General features: G+C 46.8%; 1 protein-coding gene across 1 annotated transcript in view; it reads left to right on the forward strand.

Annotated features, from left to right (window-relative positions):
- The window catches only part of PCP4 (Purkinje cell protein 4), a gene marked incomplete at both ends in the record, with an annotated part of 31,590 nt that overhangs the window by 17,651 nt on the left and 1,097 nt on the right, over window positions 1-12,842 (forward strand). The window lies entirely within an intron of this gene.

The following is a 12,842-nucleotide window of genomic DNA, read 5'->3' on the forward strand; positions in this document are numbered from 1 at the left end:
AAAATGGGGTGTGGAAGGAAGACTGACACTGTGGGATCAAGAGAGCAGAATGTGTTGAGTCTAAATCCACGGGCCAGCAGTTCCTGGAGCTGAATGTGCATCTCTGTTGACATGTAAAGACACATTTGTGAACAGAGCCTCACACCTCGATGAAGAGCCCGTCCCTGTCTTAGGACATTTGTGAAGCACAAGGTGCATCACCAGATGGGGAAATCAGTGCTGATGGCAGCCTCGGTTTTAAGATGTTGAGCTGTAATGGGGATTTATCGGTCTGGCTGCAGCTGGACCTGGTAGGTACCGAGCTCTGGCTATGCTTCACAGACCTGCTTTCAAAGCTTTGCTCCCAAAGTCAAATTCTATATACACAATGGACACAACTGCCCAGTAGTCTTGTGCGTCTAAGATATCTTGTAATCCCTGAAAATCTGCCAAGGAAAACACCTGTCCGCCTGGATTAAAGGCGCAGGTCTGAAGAGCTGGAGCGGTATGTGTCAGGGGAGAGAGCGCACCACCTTGCTCAGCTGCTGGCGGGGGGGTGTTCCAGGAAGGATGCAGAAGTACCTGTGAAGCTGCTGGAGAAAGACCTCTCTAATCTGTCAGTGCCTGCTGCAGAGAGCAAAGGGGAGGAAAAGAGGACCCCGGTCCCGAGTCTGAAAACAGCTTTGGTCCCTCTCTGATGTCCATGTGATGATTTTCCAACCCACAATGCTGTTTGCTTTCCACGTCATTCACAAAGCTTGGCTAATTTCACGAGAACCCTAAGGCTTGTCTGGCCTTTGTCCTCATCAGCTTTTCTCCTCCGGCTCGGAGTTCTGGAATGCATTCCATCCGCTTAGCACCTACCTTCCCCCCACCTTTTTTTTTTTTTTTCACTTTTTATTTTATATTGGACTATAGTTGATTAACAATGTTGTGTTAGTTTCAGGTCTACAGCAAAGTGATTCAGTTATACATACCCATGTATCTATTCTTTTTTCAAATTCTTTTCTCATTTAGGTTATTACAGATTACTGAGCAGAGCTCCCTGTGCTCTACAGTAGGTCCTTGTTGGTTATCTATTTTAAATATAGCAGTGTGTACATCAATTCCAAACTCCTTTAACCATCCCTTCTCCCCACCATTATCCCCTGGTAGCCATAAGTTCCTTCTCTAAGTCCGTGAGTCTGTTTCTGTTTTGTGAATAAATTCATTTGTATCAATTTTTCTTTTTTAGATTCTCCATATAAGCGATATCATACTATGTTTCTTTTTCTCTGTCTGACTTACTTCACTCAGTATGACAATCTCTAGGTCCATCCATGTTGCTGCAGATGGCAGTATTTCATTCTTTTTTATGGCTGAGTAATATCCCATTGTATATATGTACCACATCTTCTTTATCCATTCTTCTGTCGATGGACATTTAGGTTGCTTCCATGTCTTGGCTACTGTTTACAGCACTGCAATGAACACTGGGGTGCATGTATCCTTTCGGACCATGTTTTTCTCTGGGTATGTGCCCAGAAGTAGGATTGCAGGGTCATATGGTAGCTCCATTTTTAGTTTCTTAAGGAACCTCCATACTGTTTTCCATAGTGGCTGTACCAATTTACATTCCCACCAACAGTGCAAAAGGGTTTCCTTCTCTTCATACCCTCTCCAGCATTTATAGTTTGTGGATTTTTTGATGATAGCCATTCTGACGTGTGTGAGGTGATACCTACCTTCCCCCTTTAAATCAAATTCTCTAGAGTGATGGAGTGAGGGGAGTTAGAAATTCAATGGGGTCAAGTGAGGTTTTTTAGTATTAATTAGGTGCATTAATGCTGCTTTCAAGCTACTTGAACATGTCCTGTGATTATGATTGCATTTGACTTTTCTTTCTATTTCCAACTTGAGAACTTTAGAAAATTCTCTATATTGGTGAAATTTTCAGAGTTTAATCCTTTAAAGCTGGTATTTTGAAGTTTAGACGCTGGGGCAAAAGTGAGTCTGAGAAGGTTCCACCCTTCTGAAGTGGTAAAACCAGGTAACATAAATGAAAGGAAGACCCTCCAATTATTTCAAAGCTCTGAAAGGAAGAGAAAAAAATGGACCTGAAGCAGAATGGAAGGACCAAAACCTGGCTGGGGAAAATGCCTTCCTAGGAGCTCCACCTAGCTCATGTTCATTTCTTAAATTTTCAAGCACTTGAAAAAGTACATACTTTCAAAAGCTAGAAGGGGAAGGGTATGGCGAGAGAAGCTGATGCCCCATGAGGAGAAAAGGAGAGATGAAGCAGGGAAACCTGAGAGCGATGGTTGGCAAAGTTTACTGGATATGCAGGCAATATTTCTGTAAAAAAAAAACCCTGAGGTTTTTAAAGTATTAAGTGCTATAAAGAAATGGCCAGCCATATCAGAAATTGGACAGATGTATATATCAGAAGAACAAGCATGTAGTTAAGTGAAGACAATGAAGCCATACTATGCACAGGGATGTGTATTTGAATTTGTTATCAGCTTGAAACAAAATGCTTTTAAATGAACTATACCCTTATAATGACATATGTGTAAGTAGATGAGGTTTATCTATAAGAAGCTGAAACCCTAAGATAACAATGGCTTAAACAAAAACGATTATTCCTCTCTCATACAAAATGAATTTAGAGGTAGGTAGTCGAGGGGAGTCAGGATAATTTCAAGGAACATCAATCATCTGTATTACTGTTTTGCCATCCTCAGCATAAGGCTTATGGTCCAAAATAGTTGCCCGAGCACCAGCCATTTCATCTGCATTCCAGCTAGTAAGAAGCAGATAGGAATAAGTAAAAAGGGCAAAGGGTTAGCTTTCTTTTAATGAGATTTCTTTCTTTCTACTCACATTGCATTGATCAGCACCTAGGTCACCCAACAGTAAGGAGGATAAAAAGCTTATTCTGGGTAACCATGTGCCCAGCACCAAATCAGGGGTTTTATAACTAAGAAAAAGGGGGTCACTAGAGGCAAGACATCAACTCGACCACAACACATTTCTACGAGTGGAGTTTCTCGAGCACTTACATACCTGGCTGGCTTGCATGGAGGGCAGGTCCAAGGTGTTAGATGACTCATAAGTTCTCCACATTCGCCTTACCCCTAATCAGCTTGAAGTCTTCAGAGTGTGAAGGAGGGAGAGCTGTGGCTTTTCTGAGAGGCCTGCTGTTAAGTAAGTTAGCTGCTGATTCCTGGGAAGGGATTCTCAGCACGTACTCCGAAGAGGAAAGAAACATCTGACGTGTTATCCTCGTGTCCGACAGGTTCTTATTTACCTACTTGCATTCAGGTTATTCTCCAGCACATACTAAAGAATTTTCTAGGCCAATAAAGTGAAAGCCTGCTATCTGATGTCATCCCTTTCCTTACACAACTCTCCTCTCCTCCCGCAGCCCCACATAAGCTAGGTATGCCTGTAGGAAGGAGATGGTGGCACAGACAGCAGAATCCACTCTTGCTAGATTCAGCCAAAAGGGGTTTATTACAGGTTATCGGTGCCTTGCAGAATTTCTGGGAGGCAGAGAACCCAGCCCTGGCGGTGCACAGCCAGGAACAATGCATACGGAAACACGCAACCACACGGCAAGTTCTTCCAGCAGAAGCCCTGCTACTGTTGCTGCTGCCCGGCCCTTGGCACTTGATGTCTGCCGACTGCCCTGGTGAAACCCTGTGGATGCCTCTGCCTCTGGGTCTGCCGGACGGGGGCTCTTCCTCTGTTTGGTTGCCTCCGCTGGGTTCACTTCTGCCTTCTCAGATCCTGCCATGCTGCACCTATTGGGCTGGCCCTTCGCCTGGGCAGCAGAATTCTGCTCCCAGGACACCTGTGGTGGAGGGAGAAGGTGGAAAGAGAGGGTACTGGGTGACCCAGCCTGTAGGCCCCCATCTATTACCACCAGGGGATAACCCTGCATTTGTCATTGCTGTTTACACATTACAAAGCAGCCAGTGAACACTCTCTTGTAAATGTCTTGAGACAGAAACAAGCCTTGATTCATTATCACCCCCATTTCAAACACAGGGGAGGATGTGAACCTCAGAAAGCCAAATCTCACCGCACTCAGTCAGTTCGAACTTGAATTTGAGGCTTCTCTAGTGAAGTTGTTTCTTATCATACCTCATCGGCCTTTATTTTTTTCCTAGAAAATGTAGGCATTTTGGCTAGTGTCATGGGCTGAATTATATGTCCTAAAATTCATCTGTTGAAACCCTAACCCCTAGTGCTTCAGAATGTGACTGTATTTAGAAATATGGCCTTTAAAGAGGTAATGAAGGTAAAATGAGGTCATTAGGGTGGGCCTTAATCCAAGATGCCTGGTGTCATTATAAGAAGAAATCAGGACACAGGTACACACAGAGGGAAGAGCGTGTGAAGACACAGTGAGAAGACGCCCGTCTCCATGCCAGGGAGAGAGGCCTCAGAGGAACCGAGCCTGCCCACACCTTGACCTTGGACTTCCAACCTCCAGGAATGGAGCCAATAAACGTCTGCTGTGTAAGCTGCACAGTCTGTGGTGGTTTGTTAAGGCAGCCCTAGCAGACTAATACAACTAGGAAATTGATTTTGCCTTTCCAATAGAAAAACTTTTTTCAATGATATTTATATCTGTTTTTGGTTCTCTTCCTAGACTTAATGAGTTTGGGGAAATTTTTGATCTCATTAGTGCTTATTCTTTTCCATTGATTCCCACAGATGTGCACTTATTTGATTACCTAAATGCCACAGCTGGGTAGTCATCTGAGCAAGGTGCATCCAGGTAGGGGCCAGAGAAATGGGATTATGAGAGAGAGAGAGGCTTTATATTACCAAAGCCTGATGTGAACAGTGGAGGCTGTGGGTCTCAGAATGCCTCTATTTTAGGACAAAAGAGAATTTCTCTCGCTTGGAAAAAGCTGTAAGTACCAAAAGGGCACTAACTTGGCAAATGCAAAGTTAGGAGAAATGGGAAATGTGTTTTCATTTGATGCGAGAGAGAACACGGCAGTTGTGGAAAGCCACTCCCTTGCCTGCTGCCGCTAATGCCTGACCCTGCTCATTAATCTCTGCCGCTTAGCAGAGAAATGGAAAATTGCAATTCTCCGCACCAGCAGCCTCCATTCAATAAATCCTGAGCCAGCGGGCAGGAGCGAGAAATCGCCCAGAGCTCGGAGCTCGGAGCTGGCTTGCTGGGATTCCACGCTCCCGCCCAGCAAGGGAGGCACTGTTTTAACTCAGGAACAACTGGCTGAGGATGGTGTGGCCTCTTCCTGTTCATTTCCAGCTTTTTAAAGAATGTGTTGTCTTTGTTTTTATTGGCGTTTCATGAAATGGCTGCTCTGTGTCAATATCATGATGAACTAGGTCTACTAATTTATTTTTATTATTATTATTTTCTCAGGAGGAATTGACCTTTTCCCTAACACTAGCTGCCTTGTTCTCTGGATGTATTTTGATCCAATTTAAGGCTCAAAGGATAAACATTCCAATTCTTGCTTTCCTTATTTGTCCCTTTACTTTTCCTGCCTGGAGGGCTGGGTTTGGATCCTATGAAGGAAGCCTTGCTGGCTGTCCTTGGGCCACTCGGTGGTAGCCCTGGTCCAGAGAGGGTCAGTGGCCAGCTCTCAGAGTCCCCAGGAGCCCAAGCACAATGTGTCTGTTAGCTTATATGTATCAAGGGCAACCCAACTGACAGATGTTAATTCTTTCCAAGTTAACATTATACTTTGAAAGAAGGTAGGACATTCTAGGAAATTTGGCATTAAAATACCCCATTTGCAGGGCATACTAAGTTAAATGACTGTTATTTCTTGATGGCGTGCTAAAATTTAGGTCCTTTTATAGTACGCTCTATGCTTTGCCTCCTAATCAAGGCAAACTCCTACTCAGGACAATTATATCCCAATTTACTGCTTATATGCAAATTTCTGATCTTCAGGATTAGGCCGTAGGAGGTAATATGTTTCTAGAAAATAAATCCTAAAATATGGAGGGTTATAAATGTGTAAACGAAAGCCTTTACCTGTGTGTGTGTGTGTGTGTGTGTGTGTGTGCGTGCACACGCACAAGCCCCTGTGTTCACGAACTACTGCCAGTATCTTTAGGCAATGACTTTGCATCATTGTAAACAAATATGAGAGTTCCTTTGATCAAGCGTGGTGGTTAATATGATATATTTTGGAATGATGCTGAATTTCCAACTTTTAAAATCATATCCTGAGCTGTTGCAGGATCCATGCGTAGCTCTGTTATACCCTGGATGACTACATGTCTGTTAATTTCTAAAGAATTTATGCTAATTATTTGAAGTCTGCCACTTTGATGGTAACTGCATGGACGAAGAATACTTTTTCAACAAGTGAAGAATAATTTTTCAAAAAGTGTTTTCTCATTGGTGAAGGGCCCCTGCCCGCCCCCTCCCAATCTGGGCAGGTGGGTGTGAGGTTTGCTTTGGGCTCGGGCCTCCTCCCTCCACTCTGCCCCCTTCCCAGAGACCTTACCTGGCCACCTTAAAGCATGCACACTCGCTCTCCCACTCAGCACCCTGCTTTAGTTTTGAAATTTCTGAAATTCTAATACTTATCCATGAAGTTACCTTTTTATTTTCTCTTTTCCCAGGAGAACAGGGTTTTGTGCTTATGCTCTGTTTTCTCACAGCCCCTAGAACAGTGATGGGCCTGTACGAGGCCTTCCAGGTCATTTGCTGAACGACAGAATTTGTTATAAATTCTCCTGGACCACCTAGTAAACAGGCAGATATTCCAAACTGGTAGACGGTACCATGTGTTTAGACTTGGACTATTTAAGATTTCTTTTTCCCCCTAAGCAACATTAACTGGTCCATACAGAAGGCTGTCATCTTGGCCTCAGTCTAAGGCCCTGAAAGTAACAACATACTGGGGAATAAAAACAAGACCTGGATTCTGAATCAGCCCATGGCCAGCACTCACTGGGTGCTCTTGGGTGAGGCACCTTATGGTCTCTGAGCCTTTGTAAAATGGGGACGGTGGATATCCCCTGCAGCTCTCATAAACGTTTGCAGAAGCCAGACAAGGCACAGAATGCAAAGTTACTTTAAAACCTAGAGAGCCCCAAAGTTAGATTAGGTCTGAATTGTGTCTCCCCGCAAATTCCTATGCTGAAGCCCTGACCCCCTGCCGCCCCCCAACTGCCATTGTCCCTCAGAGTGTGACTGTGTTTGGATATAGTGCCTTTGAAGAGGTGATTCAGTTAAAATGAGGTCATCAGGGTGGGTCCTAATCCAATCTGACTGCTGTCCTTATAAGAAGAGGAAGAGACCCCAGACCATGTGAGAACATGGCAAGAAGGCAGCCGTCTACAAGCCAAGGAGGGAGGCCTCAGGAGAAACCACAGCATCTGACACCTTGGTCTCGGGCTTCCAGGCTCCAGAACTGTGTAAAAAAAAAAAATCTGTTGTTTAAGGCACCCAGTCTGTGGCATTTCATAATGGCAGCCCTACTGGTTAATACAGCTGCTCAGTAAGAAATTTTGATGGGCTTTAGGGCTGATCTGTGTTTATCAGTTCATAATCTGTGTTTATCATGCAAAGAGGGTTTTAGTCTATCAGACCGTTCTTGCATTGGATGGATTTTCATGACAATATCATAGACTTGTCATATCCATTTGGGATTGTCTTTACCTGGTAGCAGTTCCTTCCTTTTATGTTTATGATTCTCGATTTTCCATTTGCCATCAAATGATCTGTAAAAGAAAATCCACTTACGTCTAGGAAGGAAGATCCATTTAATGCTCAGGGAAGACTGGTTCTTAACATAATGACTTCTTTAAGAAGGGCTACCTCAATGTTTCTCTTATGAGATAATAAAATGAAAAATAGCAGGGCCATTCCCCGTCTCAGTTTCTGCAAGAAAAAGGCAATATTTCAGGAAAATGGTGTAAGAAATACCTAGAGCCATGCAAAGTATAAATCTGAGTAGGACTGGGTTTTTTCCTGGTGGGGAGGTCATGGCAGCACTGAATCCTGAGACATTCCAAGCCCCAGGGAGCACCATTTCTTCATCAGGCTGGGGCCATCGGCAGTGCTCTCTGTTGTGCCTTGGTTGTTTGATGAAGTGTCTTCCTGGGGAGGAAAGTCTAATTGCTTGGGATGCTTTTGCAGCTGTGCCTTTTGTTCTGAGAGAGAAGATGGATGGGGACATGGAGAGATGGATAATGGACAGGTAGATGGATACTGTGGTGGAAACAGTCAGCTGTCCTGCCTGATAGGTTTTAATCCTCATCTCCTCAGATGGCCTCATGTCTCTGAGACCAGATGCTCCAGGCGATGGGCCTGGCAGTGTTTGGGTGAAGTCTGAAGGTCTGTAGGGGGCCCTGGTCCATGGAACATGGCAGGTGGGGTCCTACTCACACCTCCTGAGCTCTACGGTCAGGAAGTGGGTTTTCCTCTCATTCTCCAGGGGAGTTGGCAATTCTATCTTTTTGTATCACACCAGTGGATTGGAAGAAATAATCTCTTGACCATTCTCCTGGTAAGCTTTAGAACTTCGTGGAGGGACATACAGAAATGATCAAATTCCAGGACCCCAGACAGATACAGGTGATAAGGACTGTTCAGTCCCTGGCAGTTTACAAGGTGCTCTGGTGAAATACTGCCTGCTCAGGCTCAAAAGCCACCGCCAGGAACCAAGTGGGATGTGTTTTGTCCACGTCAGGCATCGGGACCCTGAATAAAAACGTCAGGCGCAGCCCACCCAGTGCAGATGTGAGCGGCAGCAGAGAACAAGCGGGGTGGCTGCAGGGAGATCTGGAAATGAAGACGGCTCAGGTCCCCTGCACAGCTCACCAAGGTCAACTGTCCCTTCTGATGGAGAAGCTGTGCAGAGCCCGGTGCCCTCAGGGCCTCCCAGCGGCGGGGACTGGCACCACCCTTCTTCTGCACTCTCCCAGATGTCTATTCACAGGACCTGGGAGCCCTCTTTAGGTGGCGGAGTCTCCGTGCTTTGTGCTGCTGAGCAGGGACCATCCCAACAAACACAAGCCCAGCAAATGCCACAGGCCATCTGAGGGGCTTAATGCCTTGATGTCCCTTCCTGGCTGTGTTTGGTGGTTGCATGGCCAGCCCTGCTGGAAAGCATCCCTTCCCCTTTGCGTTGGGGCCCAAGCATCCATAAGTCTCACCACTGAGCAGATGCAGGGCCCTGGCCGGGCTGGAGAACCACGTGACTCTCCACATCTGTCTCTGACGTAGCAAGGCCTTCCCGTCACAACTGGGCCTGCGTGCAATTTACACCATGGCCTGGATTTGCACATGACACTGGTGACTAGTTGCAGCAGGCTTTTAAGACGTTTTTTAAAAAATTCTTTTGGCCGTGCTGTGAGACTTGTGGGATCTCAGCTCCCAGACCAGGGACTGACCCTGGGCCACAGCAGTGGAAACCCAGAATCCTAACCACTAGGCCACCAGGGAACTCCCGGAGCAGGCTTCTAAAAAAATATTTTTACTTCTCCATTTTTGAGATGAGCAAACTGAGACTCAGAGAAGCTAGGAACCTTCCTGAGAGCCACAGAGCAGGCAGAGGCACCCCCAACCCACCTCGCCTTGACCCACAGTCCTGTTTCTGCCAGTGGCCTCATCCGGGCCAGGAGGGCCCGAGGGTTGGGAAGGAGTCAGCTCCATCCGCCAGGGGGCTGGAGGGCTGTCTGCCTGACATGAGGCCTGCCTTTTGTTTATTCTCTGACATGGTGCTGGGGGCAGGCACGGCTCTGGGCATGGAGGGGCTTAGCCCGCCCGGAGCTCCCTGGCATGAGAATCCACCATCAGTGGGAGTGTCGGAAGATGCCCACCTCTGCACGCCTGGGCCCCGCTTCTCCCACCAGGGCCCTGACCATCCCCTATAACCCTTTAGACAACGCTTCCTGACGTCATTCCAAGTGGCCACGTTTTCCATCCGAGAGAGGAAACTCACCTCTTCTTCGCCATGTCACCTGAGGGCAGTGCCCCACGGAGGCTTTGCCGTGGCACCTCCCAGCCTCCTCCTCGAGAGGCCAGGTGGTGGAAGAGGGGCTGAGGACCCCCTGCCACATGGAAATGAAACGGTTCCCACCCAGGGTGAGTGACTTGGTGTGGTCCTCCAGGGAAGGCCTGCACAGGACAGCCGCCTGGCTTATTGATTAATGGACTCACTTGCAATCATCGGTTACTCATGGGATGCCTACTATGTGCCGAGCCCTGGTTGAGCCACTGGAACAAGGCAGGTGATGTCCCTGCCCTTACGGAGCTCATGCTGTAGTGGGACAACGGACCACAAACCAGGGAGGAGAGCAGAAGTAGAATAAGGTAGTGATCATCCCAAGAAGAGACACAATATGGGGGGGGAGGGGATGGGGTGGGCCCTGGAGGGAGCACACCCTCCTGGGGTCCTTCCTGACCCCAGCGGGCAAGGCTGAGCTCCTACCTTTGGGTTTCAGCTGCTGCTAGCAGTAGGCATCTCTCCTCTGCCCTGGAGTGACGGGGAAGGGAGGCTTTCGTATGGCCACCCTGCACCCTCCGTGGTCACCATCACCCAAGACATGGGAGGAGAGCCTTGGCAGGCAGCTTGATGACTGAAATTTCTGCAGGGCCAGGGGCTCTGGGCACTGGCAGTGGTCCCTCAGATGCTCTCCTCCATCATCCCTTCCCTCCTGCAGAGTCTGGGGTGCTCAGAGCTCTGCTTTTCTAGCTCCCAGGACCACATGGACCCATCTCCAGGCCCTCACATCATTTGCATTGAACACTGTGCCACGAATTCTAATTAGCTGTCCCCTTTCCACCACAGTCTGGGTCCCCCTCCTGCTTTGCACATCCCTGGACGGCTCAGCAGAGGAGTAACCATGGCAGACCTTCCCTAAGAAATGCTTGACTCTACAAAGTAGAGAGAGTAACGATTCCTGAAATATTAGTGGTTTCTTTTTTAAACACTGGAATACTTTTCAAATGAGGGAGAAATCGATAAATCACTTTTGGCTGAAGATATTAGTTGAAGATATAATTGTGAAATTCATTTTTATGACCCGCCCTTACTGTCTCATTATACATTCCCTAAATATACATAATTTCCTGCATCTTCATTCATCATGTGTCAAAAAATAATATTGCTGTTTTCTTCTGTTATTGTAAAAGGGAAAAGATAAACCAGGCTATTCAAAAGCTTCAGGCTGCAGCAACATTTTAAATCTGAAAAAGAAATCTCCCACCTTCTGTTGAGTCAGAGCTCATTTTCCCCCTTTGCAATCACGGTACAGTAGATGCAAGGGATCCTCCGGGAGGACAGGGACTTGGGTCTCCAAACCAACTTATGACAATCTTGGTACAGAAGCTGCTGCTTCTCCTCCCTGTTGTGGGCAGGTGAGCTGGAGCCATCACATTTCAGGTTTGCTAGGTATTTGCACTTTAGTCCCGGGCTCATGTGATAACATTAGTGAAACATTTTTAAAGGATGAACTTGAGGTTCAGGAAACTCCTATCCCTCCTAATGGTCCTGCCCCTTAGAGAGTCTCTGAAGAAAGTGTCCTGTAGTGTGGATTAAAATGTGGATGGCTACCCGATGCAGTAAGAGACAATCCCACTATTCTCCATATCATCTGGGTTCTCATGGGTTAAAAAAGATTGCTCCAAATAGTCCCTGGACATCGGTGCACTCAAAATCTCTGCATTTAGGGGCCTCGGCAGTCAATCTGGGATAGAGGAAAACAATTCGGCTGATCTAGGTCATGGACCGATCAGTCCGGAAAGGCTTACAGAGCCAGCATCCTCTCCTCCCAGATGGAGGTGGGATTGGAGGGCTCCGGGCAGAACCTGCTTAGTTTCTGGGAAAATTGAGAGGAGCCTGCTCAAGGACCTACAAAGGAAATGTCACGCAACCAGATGCATCTCTCTCTCTCTCTCTCTCTCTCTCTCTCTCTCTCTCTCTCTCTCTCTCTCATCTATCTACTTATTCTATCATTCTATCTATCTATCTATCTATCTAATCTATCTACTTATCTATCTATCATCTATCTATCTTTTTTAACTACCTAGCTATCTAGCTAGTTATTTATGAGAGAGAGAGAGAGAGAGAGAGAGAGAGAGAGAGAGAGAGAGAGAGAGAGAGAGAGATTGTGTGAGAGAGAACAGGACAGAGTAAACAGGAGGGAAGGAACCTGTCTCGTATATATTCCCAGTGTCCTCTACCCTCTGTGCTTGGGGCACTGCCTGAATACTATCATCCAAGGGCACTAAGACAGGCATTGAAGAGATGGACCACATTTAGGTTAAGTGATGAACTCAGGCTGCCTGGTGACAAAGTCAAGGAATAGAGCCTTGTCCCTGCTCCCTGGCTGGGCTTCCTCTCCTGCCTCAAATGCCCCTGATTTTCCCATCCCCAAGCTAGACGTGCTCTTCACACTGTCCGGACCCTCTGCTCCAGGTGTGACCCCAGGGTGGCAGGGCTGCTCTCCGTCCAGGTGCCAAGAGGTGGGTTCTGCCCCCAGTTCTTCCTGGAATTAACCTCAGGACCTTGTTTGTTACTTCGTCTGAAGCCACGTAGCTAGATCTCAACTCTGCCTGCATCTTGGAATCACCAGAGAGGCTTTTTTAAAAAGTAGGGCTGTCCGGCCCTACCTCCAGGGATGCTGATTTATATCTAACTTGGTCTTATTCTCAGGAGCTCTTCTGCTGTGGCCATACAAAGAGGCAGCCTTGAGTCTGGGGTGGGTCCTTGTGTCTGTATTAAAAAATAATGCCTTTGGGACTTGCCTGGCAGTCCATTGGTTGACTCTGAGCTTCCACTGCAGGGATCATGGGTTTAATCCCTGGTCCAAAAAAAAAAAAGAAAAATAAATAATGCCTTTAATGATTCTAATGATTAACTTTCACT

This window comes from Hyperoodon ampullatus (genome assembly GCF_949752795.1).
Source record: "Hyperoodon ampullatus genome assembly, chromosome: 5".
Taxonomy (NCBI): Eukaryota; Metazoa; Chordata; class Mammalia; order Artiodactyla; family Ziphiidae; genus Hyperoodon; species Hyperoodon ampullatus.